The following is an 11,866-nucleotide window of genomic DNA, read 5'->3' on the forward strand; positions in this document are numbered from 1 at the left end:
CGACAATACGCGTTCTAGGTCCCTCATACGCCTGTCAGCTCTTACTTGCTGAGCTCGGAGTTCTCGTAGTTCCCTGACTTCAGCTTGGGTTTCCGCAAGTTCTCTCTGTAGAGCTGCATTACAGACCATAGTCCTTTCCTGAGCAGACTCTAGTTGGTAAATGCAGACTGTGTTAATGCCAGAGTTGGCGTTAATCTCCACAATTCGATTGATAGCTGCTCGACCTTGTATGTCATTTCGAGAGATCCTACGAACCATGATGAGTATGACCCTATCAGCTGAACCTCCCTCAGTGAGGTTGTAGAAGCTTCTCTCTCCGTTGTAGGCGATAGGTTGACCCTGTTCCTAGCTCCATCTATCGAAGTTTGTGCCCCACAGAGGCGTGGGTCCTTGAAATGTTGGGCGAGGGTTTGGGTTTTGAGCAACTGGAGGTAGGTTGTTGATTTCAGGCTCCGAGTCAAAACTATCAGAGAAGCTTTCGGCATGGCGATCATCCAAATGGATTTGGTGATCATCTTCTGGTTCTTCTTCTAGCCATCCAGCATTGCCTTGGTTTGGGAAGTACGCGTCGCTGTGGGGATAGAATCCAGCCATGATATCTACGCGAGAAAAGGGAAATAAGAAATAACTAAATAGACGAACTAACTAAGATAATTATAAGATGACCTTTATCCGTTGCTTCAATACTTGTTTAGTGCATACCAGTTATATGTAGTTAGGATAGGATAGACCTTCGAATAAGTGGCCCTAACCCTAAGCCCCCAACCCAACGAGGACAGGACATAAGGCAAAGATTCACAAATTCTAAGTCTATGAAATCCTAGTACATATAACCTTAGTGTATCCACTAAGCAACTATTGACATATTAATAAAAATCTATTTAGTTCTCAAATAAGTAACTACAGTAAGACCAAATACCCCTATGGTATTTCTTTGTGGTTTTGTTGGTAAGTTTATAGACTTGTTGCCACATCACAACCATTCTTGGGCACATGCTAATCACTCCTCGGACCAGCATAGTTGATCAGGCTATGCCACTCCCAAGACGGACCATACATCCCCAAGCTTACTTGTGATATTCAACAATCGTAATATTTTTGTTCTTGTCATTGTGACACTGATTTTAGTATGAATGCAGGCACATATACTTTGTAACGACCCAATTTTTACGTTCGAAAATTTCATTTTTAAGATATTACTTTAGAAAACATCAATAAATAAAAACATTGTTTGTTCACACCATAACACATTGCAACCATGTTCTAAAAAGCCAAACCGTACATCCCATCAAAATATCAGAGTACAATCCCAGTAAATCTCATAAATGCGGAAACCGAAGAGTGTGTGTATGACGTGCCGCTACCGCGCCGGCTCCTTTCCCTTCGATGCAGAGGTACCTGAAAACAAAACTGTAAACGTAAGCACAAAGCTTAGTGAGTTCCCCCAACGTACCGCATACCATACAAACACATAACATACATACTGCCAGGCTATTCTGGGGTGCCTGACTACCCGGTACGGCCATTCTGGGGTGCCGACCTACCCATGTCAAGCCATTCTGGGGTGCTGACCTACCCATCGGTCCTAACAACCGATCCTCGGGGACTATTTCACCCCCCCTACTACTATGATCACATATAACGTAACAAGCCAGCACGCATACATATCATCACATACTGTCAGACGTATCTGGGGTGTCTGACTACCCTTCGGTCCTAACAACCAAACTCTACTACTATCACATACAATATATCATGCTAGCATATAACATGTCAGGTAATAGCAAACTTAGATGATATCACAAAGACAATCATCTATCATACATCTCCTACTGGTGGATCGGCATTGTGGCCTTAGACCCACTGCTACTGGAAGGTAACTCACCTCAAAGTAGCTGCTGAACTGATCGGGAACTAACTGGCTGCTGCTGCTCCGGGAGTCCTCCGGCTGCAATTTCCACGACATACTCAATCAAACACTGCTAACTGTCCTTTAGGTAAAATGACCATTTTACCCCTGGATTAGCTCTAAGCCAAAGCTGGAGTCAATTTTCAGTTGACCCGACTCGCCGAGTGGATCACCACTCGCCGAGTCCCTAGCAAACCGATGTCCTGGGTCCCTGGTTCTACTCGTCGAGTCGGGCTATGACTCGACGAGTTCACCTTCTAACTGTCATTCAACACCTTCATCCTACTCGCCGAGTTGTATGAACAACTCGTCGAGTTCATCTTCATCCGATGAACACTTTATGCTAAGACTCGCCGAGTTGTATGAACAACTCGCCGAGTCTGTTCTTGATCTATGAAGATTGCCTTGGACTCGCCGAGTCCTAACATGGGTGAGTTCAGCTCCCAACTCACCGAGTCACCCCCTGTGACTCATGGCTCAACTCGACACATGAAGAAGGGACCAAACCGGTGACTCGCGACCAGACTCACCGAGTCACCTATGCGACTCGTTGAGTCGTCGCCATGCACTCCCTAAATATACCGATTTGCTCGATTCCAGTCCATGCCATTCATAGATCTGGACTTCTAGGACACGAATCACACGTAAAGTTTCCAACTTTACGTGTGGATATTCACCAATGTGGATTATAAGGCTCAAAATGTCTCAAAAGGGTAGATCTAGGGCTAACAAGCCTCATGGGGCCAAAAAGCTAACAGATCTGAGCTCCTGGAGCTCAATCTTGCATAGATCCAAAGGCCAAACGCCTTATTACGACATATAATGCACATAAAAACTTGGGGAATTGACCAAGAAGGACTCAAATGAAGTTTTAAGCATTGAATCAAGGGGAAAACGGGTTATACCTCAAAGGAAATGTTGAAATGACACAAAGATGGCTGATCTCCTTCTCCTCTTCTTGATCTACTCCTCTTACTCTTCAAAACCTTCAAGAACACACCAAGAACACCTCAAACTCTCAAGGTAACAAGGGAAAACGATGTAGGGGGAGTTCTGGGGGTGAATGGGGACGAGTTGGGGCGGAATGAGAGTTTAAATAGGGTGCAAACCCTTGAAACTTAGGGTTTCATCCCGCAGCGGTGACTCGCCGAGTCCAGGATGTGGACTCGTCGAGTCGCCTACTTAAGACGTGTCCTGAGTCTCGTCCCTACTCGGCGAGTTGGACCCTATGACTCGCCGAGTCTAAGGCTAAATTAAGGCAATGCTCAAATAAAATTCACATACCGGAAACCAGGTGCTACAAATCTCCCCCACTTATTTTAGACTTCATCCTCGAAGTCTGCTGCCTGGTCCTGAAACAGCTCGGGGTAGTGCTCCATCATCTCGTCTACCGGCTCCCAAGTCCACTCTGAACCCTTGCGGTGCTGCCATTGCACCTTCACTAGCTCCACCCTCTTGTTCCTTAAATCCTTCGACTTCCTGTCGAGGATTGCGACTGGGCGCTCAATGTAGTTCAGGCTGTCATCAACCTGAATATCCTCCAAAGGTACTACTGCAGAATCGTCCACTAGGCACTTCCGCAACTGCGAAACATGGAAAGTGCTGTGGATCTGGCTAAGCTCGGCTGGCAGATCCAGCCTATATGCTACCTTGCCCACCCGGGCTAGGACCCTGAACGGTCCGATGAATCGCGGGCCCAACTTGCCCCGCTTCCTGAATCGGATGACGCCTTTCCATGGCGACACCTTCAGGAGGACCATATCCCCGACCTGGAACTCTAAATCGGATCGACGCTTGTCGGCATAACTTTTCTGCCGACTCTGAGCAGTCTGAAGCCTGCTCCGGACCTGCTGGATCCTCTCAGTCGTCTTGAGCACCACTTCGGTGCTTCCCATAACTCTCTGGCCAACCTCACCCCAGCATATCGGGGTCCTACACCTCCGTCCGTACAACATCTCGAAGGGAGGGCGGTCGATACTCGCGTGATAGCTGTTGTTGTAGGAGAACTCAGCCAAAGGAAGATAGGTATCCCAGCTACCACCGAAATCCAGAACACACGCCCGCAACATGTCCTCCAAAGTCTGGATGGTCCGCTCACTCTGTCCATCTGTCTGCGGGTGAAAGGCGGTGCTGAAATGCAGACGAGTGCCCAACTCGTCATGGAATCTCTTCCAAAACCTGGAAGTAAAACGCACATCCCTGTCCGAGATCACCGATACCGGCACCCCATGCCGTGCCACAATCTCCCTGATATAGATGTCGGCCAATTTCTCGGCCGATATGCTCTCCGGAATCGGAATAAAGTGAGCACTCTTGGTCAATCTATCCACGATGACCCAAATCGAATCCACTCCACGCGCGGTCCTGGGAAGCTTCGTGATAAAATCCATCGTGATATCTTCCCATTTCCACAGTGGGATATCCAACGGCTGCATCTTGCCATGCGGTCTCTGATGTTCGGCCTTGACCTTCCTACAGGTCAAACATCGCTCGACATACCATGCCACATCCCGCTTCATGCAGGGCCACCAATAGTCTAGACGAAGATCCCTATACATCTTCGTCGCCCCGGGATGAATAGAGAATCGGGACTTGTGCGCCTCCTCCATCAAAATCTGGCGCACGCCCCCGCGATACGGCACCCACACCCTATGGTGTAGTGTCAATAACCCTCGGCTATCATAATCGAAGGAGGAAACCTGACCTACTACACGCTCGCTCTTCCGATGCTCCTCCTTGATAGCCTCCTGTTGAGCCTCCCGAATCTGCTCCAACAGGGGAGTCACCACAGTCATCCTCAAACAGGCGTCCCTGATTGGCGCCGTCTTACGGCTAAGCGCATCGGCCACCACATTGGCCTTTCCCGGGTGGTAAAGGATCTCGCAATCATAATCCTTCACCACATCCAACCACCGACGCTGCCTCATGTTCAGATTCGGCTGATCCATGAGGTACCTCAAGCTCTTATGGTCCGTGTAGATGGTACACCGAACCCCATAGAGGTAATGTCGCCAAATCTTGAGGGCAAATACCACCGCCCCCAACTCCAAATCGTGCGTCGGGTAGTTCGCCTCGTGAGGCTTGAGCTGCCTCGAAGCGTAAGCAATGACATGCCCCCTTTGCATCAGCACCGCGCCCAACCCAGAAATGGACGCATCACAATAAACCACGAAATCCTCTACGCCCTCTGGCAGGGCTAAGATCGGCGCCTCACACAATCTCTGTCTCAGCGTCTCAAATGCAGCCTGCTGCTCGGGTCCCCACCGAAAGACCACGGCTTTCTTCGTCAGCCGCGTCAGGGGCACGACTATCTTGGAGAAATCCTGGATAAATCTCCGATAGTAGCCTGCCAATCCTAGGAAGCTCCGAATCTCAGATGGAGACTTCGGAACCTCCCATCTCATCACGGCCTCGACCTTGGCCGGATCGGCCAGAATCCCGTTCTGGTTGACGAGGTGTCCCAGAAATTGCACCTCGCGCAACCAAAACTCACACTTGGAGAACTTGGCATACAAGCTCTCCCTCCTCAGGGTCTCTAACACCTCTCTCAAATGCTCCTCATGCTCCTCCCGGGTCTTGGAATAAACCAAGATATCATTGATAAAGACTATCACAGACCGGTCCAGCATCGGTCTGCATACACGGTTCATGAGGTCCATGAACGCGGCAGGAGCATTGGTGAGCCCAAACGGCATCACCACGAACTCGTAATGGCCATAGCGCGTCCGAAACGCGGTCTTCTGCATATCCTCCTCCCTGACCCTCATCTGATGATAACCCGAACGCAAATCAATCTTGGAGAACAAGATGCGCCCTGAAGCTGGTCAAAGAGGTCATCAATCCTCGGAAGCGGGTAACGGTTCTTCACCGTTACCTTGTTCAGCTCCCGATAATCTATACACATCCGATGCGACCCATCCTTCTTCTTCACAAACAGAATCGGGGCTCCCCAGGGCGAACTGCTCGGCCGAATAAATCCCTTGTCCAGCAGCTCCTGCAGCTGCGTAGACAACTCCTGCATCTCGGGAGGAGCCAACCGATATGGTGCTTTAGCTATCGGAGCCGCACCGGGAATGAGGTCAATCCTGAACTCCACCTGTCGCTCCGGAGGTATCCCAGGTAGTTCCTCCGGAAAAACATCAGCAAAATCTCGAACCACCGGGACCTCGCTCACGGTCGCCTTACCCGCCTCCCGGGTGTCCATCACGTACGCGACATAACCCGCGCATCCCTGCTGAAGGTAGCGCCTAGCCCTCGCTGCTGAACATACAGTGGGTCCACACTGCGGCCGCTCTCCATGAATCACTAACTCTCCCCCGCTTGGGGTCCTGACTCGCACTAGCTGCTGTGCGCAATCTATCACGGCCCCATTAGGGCTCAACCAATCCATACCAATAATCACCTTGTTCCCACGCAATGGAATGGGTACCAAGTCTACCAGGTAACGCTCCTCAAACAGTCGCAGAACACAATCTTGAAACACCATCGATGCTCGCACCGATCGATCGTCAGCAATCTCTACCTCTAACGGGAAATCTAACTCGCCTGAAGTCTCATGAAATCTCTTGCTAAGAGCAAGAGAAACGAATGATCGGGATGCACCCGAGTCGAACAATACCTGAACCGGGATGTCGTTCACATGGAACAATCCTAATACACATGTATACACACGGAGCACATATCAATATCATAACAACGAAAAAATAAAAGATAGAAGGAAGGAATCATACCCGTCACCACATCGGGCGCGGCGCGTGCCTCCTCGGCAGTCAACTGAAATGCCCGACTCCTCACCACTGGAGCCTCTGCCTTGCCCTGACGGCCATCCGTGATCCGCAGGGTCGCTGGAGCTGGCGCCTTCACTGGCGCTGAAGCTGTCAACATGGGGCAATTGGCCTTCATGTGGCCCCTCTGGTTGCAGTGGAAACACAGCAACTCCGATGTCTGAATAACGGTCGCAGGAGCAGTGCAATCCCTGCTGATATGCCCAAACTTGCCGCACTTGTAGCAGCCTGACGATCCCATCCTGCACGCCCCCTCGTGCGGCCTGCCGCACCTCCTGCAGTGGCTCGGTCCCAACTGGCCTTTCGGCCTCCCATCTGATCCCTTGGGCTTCTTCCCCGAAGCCCCTGATGCCTGACCATCCTCAAGTTTCCGTTTCCGGATGTGCTCCAAATCTATCTCTCTCTCCCTAGCCCTGGCAATCATGGAGTCCAGGGTAGGGCAAGCCGAAAAGCTAACATGCTCCCGAATGTCAGCTCGTAGCATATCATGGTAACGAGTCCTCCTCATATCCTCGTCACCTGCGTACTGGGGCACCAACAAAGCCCTCTCTCGAAACTTGGCGGTGATCTCCGCCACGGTCTCTGTCGTCTGCCTCATGTCTAAGAACTCCCTGGCCAGCTGCTGAAGCTCGACCGCTGGCGCAAACTCTGCCCTGAACCTAGCCACAAAGTCCGACCAGGTCATTGCCTCGATAGCCGAGGCTCCCAACGAGTCACCCATTGACTCCCACCAATCTCGGGCCCGGTCCCGTAAACACCCTGCTGCGTACCTCACCTTCGACCCCTCGGGGCAGAAGCTGATCAACTGGGCAGACTCGATATCTGCAATCCACCGCCTGGCGACAATGGGGTCCTTCACCCCATGGAAATCCGGCGCACCACTGCCCCTGAAGTCCTTGAAGGACAGTGTGCGAGATCCTGACTGGCTAGAGGCCAAGTCGCTCCTGAATGCCCGTAGGCGATCCTCCATCAACTCCACGATCCCTTCCTTGATCGACCCAAAGATGATGGGGGTCGACTCAAGGATGCCCCTAGTGATCTCCGACGTGATGAACTCACGTAGCCTCTCCTCAATCGGCTCGGTGCCAGATCCCGAACCTGACCCCTCTCCTGACCCGCCATCTGTCGGTCTCGGTCGAAGTACCACCATTCTGCAAAACATCATAATAATCATTAGTGGTACTGCTACTTTCTGGGGGATCTCAACTACTTACAGGTTCCTTGGTCTCGTCTTGGCCTTCCTCGGCTCGGGTACGGATCCTTTGCTTTCAGTAGTACGGGCCCATACTACCTTCCACATCTATCCGTACCTTCTCCGAGGAATTCCTCGACTCCACCAACTCCCCTCTACTACTGCTACTCTCTGTTATTCTCATCCTAGGCTTGCCCTAGGGAAAACTCAAGTTCAATACAACTGGTCCTCAGCTGCTGTAGGTCTCCTCATAATGCCAGTCAGCCACCACCTAAACACCATCACATGTGATGAGGATTAGATAATCCTTCAAGTAAAAGGTCCGTCCCTACAACGGTTGGACTCAAACAAGAGCTGCGCAATAGGGCCAGTTCCAACACTTTGGGATTATTCAACCCTGATTACATGTGGTGTGACGTGTTTACCTAATGGCTCACTCCCATTACTCGGAATCCCACCAAGCACGAAGCAAGCAGCATTCGGATAAGGAAAAACAGACTCAAGCCAAAACTGTTCTTAGAACAAGAAACGACACTTAACATAGGATGCTAAGCTCATACTATCAGGCATAACCTAAACAGGCTATCCTACTACTGTATACTCAATTCTAGCATGCAATATTCAATAAGCTGTAGCAAATAAACAGGCACATAAGGCATCACTCCTAGATCCTTAGCCTATTCTAGCATGCAATATTCATAAAGCTGATAAACATAACATAAGCTTGTATGGGTACTATGGGGAATACTTACTTGAGCTCGGTCGGTCGCGCACGTCACACACTTTATTCTTTCTTGTGACTCTTTTCCGGGTTTTAAAGAACAATTTCTTTTGGAAAAATCTTTCAATCCCTCGATTTGAGTCCAAACAATCCCGAAGGCGTGTCCGAATCCCTCAAACCAGGGCTCTGATACCAACTTGTAACGACCCAATTTTTACGTCCGAAAATTTCATTTTTAAGATATTACTTTAGAAAACATCAATAAATAAAAACATTGTTTGTTCACACCATAACACATTGCAACCATGTTCTAAAAAGCCAAACCGTACATCCCATCAAAATATCAGAGTACAATCCCAGTAAATCTCATAAATGCGGAAACCGAAGAGTGTGTGTATGACGTGCCGCTACCGCGCCGGCTCCTTTCCCTTCGATGCAGAGGTACCTGAAAACAAAACTGTAAACGTAAGCACAAAGCTTAGTGAGTTCCCCCAACGTACCGCATACCATACAAACACATAACATACATACTGCCAGGCTATTCTGGGGTGCCTGACTACCCGGTACGGCCATTCTGGGGTGCCGACCTACCCATGTCAAGCCATTCTGGGGTGCTGACCTACCCATCGGTCCTAACAACCGATCCTCGGGGACTATTTCACCCCCCCTACTACTATGATCACATATAACGTAACAATCCAGCACGCATACATATCATCACATACTGTCAGACGTATCTGGGGTGTCTGACTACCCTTCGGTCCTAACAACCAAACTCTACTACTATCACATACAATATATCATGCTAGCATATAACATGTCAGGTAATAGCAAACTTAGATGATATCACAAAGAAAATCATCTATCATACATCTCCTACTGGTGGATCGGCATTGTGGCCTTAGACCCACTGCTACTGGAAGGTAACTCACCTCAAAGTAGCTGCTGAACTGATCGGGAACTAACTGGCTGCTGCTGCTCCGGGAGTCCTCCGGCTGCAATTTCCACGACATACTCAATCAAACACTGCTAACTGTCCTTTAGGTAAAATGACCATTTTACCCCTGGATTAGCTCTAAGCCAAAGCTGGAGTCAATTTTCAGTTGACCCGACTCGCCGAGTGGATCACCACTCGCCGAGTCCCTAGCAAACCGATGTCCTGGGTCCCTGGTTCTACTCGTCGAGTCGGGCTATGACTCGACGAGTTCACTTTCTAACTGTCATTCAACACCTTCATCCTACTCGCCGAGTTGTATGAACAACTCGTCGAGTTCATCTTCATCCGATGAACACTTTATGCTAAGACTCGCCGAGTTGTATGAACAACTCGCCGAGTCTGTTCTTGATCTATGAAGATTGCCTTGGACTCGCCGAGTCAGGGCATTGACTCGCCGAGTCCTAACATGGGTGAGTTCAGCTCCCAACTCATCGAGTCACCCCCTGTGACTCATGGCTCAACTCGACACATGAAGAAGGGACCAAACCGGTGACTCGCGACCAGACTCGCCGAGTCACCTATGCGACTCGTCGAGTCGTCGCCATGCACTCCCTAAATATACCGATTTGCTCGATTCCAGTCCATGCCATTCATAGATCTGGACTTCTAGGACACGAATCACACGTAAAGTTTCCAACTTTACGTGTGGATATTCACCAATGTGGATTATAAGGCTCAAAATGTCTCAAAAGGGTAGATCTAGGGCTAACAAGCCTCATGGGGCCAAAAAGCTAACAGATCTGAGCTCCTGGAGCTCAATCTTGCATAGATCCAAAGGCCAAACGCCTTATTACGACATATAATGCACATAAAAACTTGGGGAATTGACCAAGAAGGACTCAAATGAAGTTTTAAGCATTGAATCAAGGGGAAAACGGGTTATACCTCAAAGGAAATGTTGAAATGACACAAAGATGGCTGATCTCCTTCTCCTCTTCTTGATCTACTCCTCTTACTCTTCAAAACCTTCAAGAACACACCAAGAACACCTCAAACTCTCAAGGTAACAAGGGAAAACGATGTAGGGGGAGTTCTGGGGGTGAATGGGGACGAGTTGGGGCGGAATGAGAGTTTAAATAGGGTGCAAACCCTTGAAACTTAGGGTTTCATCCCGCAGCGGTGACTCGCCGAGTCCAGGATGTGGACTCGTCGAGTCGCCTACTTAAGACGTGTCCTGAGTCTCGTCCCTACTCGGCGAGTCGGACCCTATGACTCGCCGAGTCTAAGGCTAAATTAGGGCAATGCTCAAATAAAATTCACATACCGGAAACCAGGTGCTACATACTTACTTAAATATTTTATTATTTAAAAGTATAAAATCTTAGTCAGAGTGTTTTAATCCCAATGTATTTATAGTTAGTATATTTTTATGGGTTGATATACTATATTCACTATAAACAATGCTCTGATACCAATCTGTCACACCCCAAAACGAAGAACGGCGGAAACGTTCAGGGGTGGAGGACTTTATGTGAAGTATCATAACAGTGCAAAGTAGTAAAGAAGCAACAACATCATCCATTGCATTAAAAGTAAAGTTTTAATACATGTGTTCTTTCATAGTAATAAGACACCAAAATATGTAATCAAAATAAAAGACGAGTCTTGTCTGTGCTCTGTCTTCTCAAAACCAGGTCATCGTACCTGTCTACTGGTGACCTGAGAATACAAGTTATTTTGAAAGTGTAGATCAGCATAAAGCTGGTGAATTCATAAGTATCTAAGTGTCATTACTCTGTTTTGGAAAGCTGTTATGAATGCCATGTAAATCTTTGAATAAAACGTTTGATATAAGTGTGAAAACCCTAGAAAATCCCATATTTCCTACTAGTATAAAAGTAGTCTTCCACCAAGACTTGAATGTTTTGAAAGTAACAAAGATGGTTTTTCCCCTAAATGACTACTATTAACAATATATAGTCTACCTCATCGTTTATGTGAACGTATCACAAAATAAAAGTAATAGGGAAAATATAAACATTTAAGTATTATCCTTTGGTACTAGGATAAACACGACATAGTAAATGTCGAATAGAATTAACCGTAGGCACCCGTAGATGTGCATTGTCCTCTGTAGCTAATAACAAGGTGTCGGAATGGTTAGTCCCGTAAAGGTACCTTTGTAAAGTATTAACCGTAGGCATCCGTAGATGTGCATTTACCTCTATTGCTAACAGTTGGGTTTCATAATGGTTAGTCCCGTCTAATATCCTTTTGTACTAGGATAGACAGATCTAATCTACATGTATAATATGTAATAGTA

General features: G+C 48.3%; 2 long non-coding RNA genes across 2 annotated transcripts; both read right to left on the minus strand.

Moving 5' to 3' along the window:
- Window positions 1-1,200: 1,200 nt before the first annotated feature.
- LOC145034065 (uncharacterized) lies at window positions 1,201-6,800 on the minus strand. The gene is made up of 2 exons (XR_013677861.1): window positions 6,640-6,800; window positions 1,201-1,398 (listed from the first exon to the last, which is right to left on the minus strand). It is a non-coding gene; the product is annotated as an uncharacterized LOC145034065 (long non-coding RNA).
- Window positions 6,801-8,853: 2,053 nt separating this feature from the next.
- Window positions 8,854-9,673, minus strand: LOC145034067 (uncharacterized). The gene is made up of 2 exons (XR_013677863.1): window positions 9,539-9,673; window positions 8,854-9,051 (listed from the first exon to the last, which is right to left on the minus strand). It is a non-coding gene; the product is annotated as an uncharacterized LOC145034067 (long non-coding RNA).
- Window positions 9,674-11,866: the final 2,193 nt, after the last annotated feature.

This window comes from Lactuca saligna, chromosome 3 (genome assembly GCF_052625555.1).
Source record: "Lactuca saligna cultivar CGN05327 chromosome 3, ASM5262555v1, whole genome shotgun sequence".
NCBI lineage: Eukaryota > Viridiplantae > Streptophyta > Magnoliopsida > Asterales > Asteraceae > Lactuca > Lactuca saligna.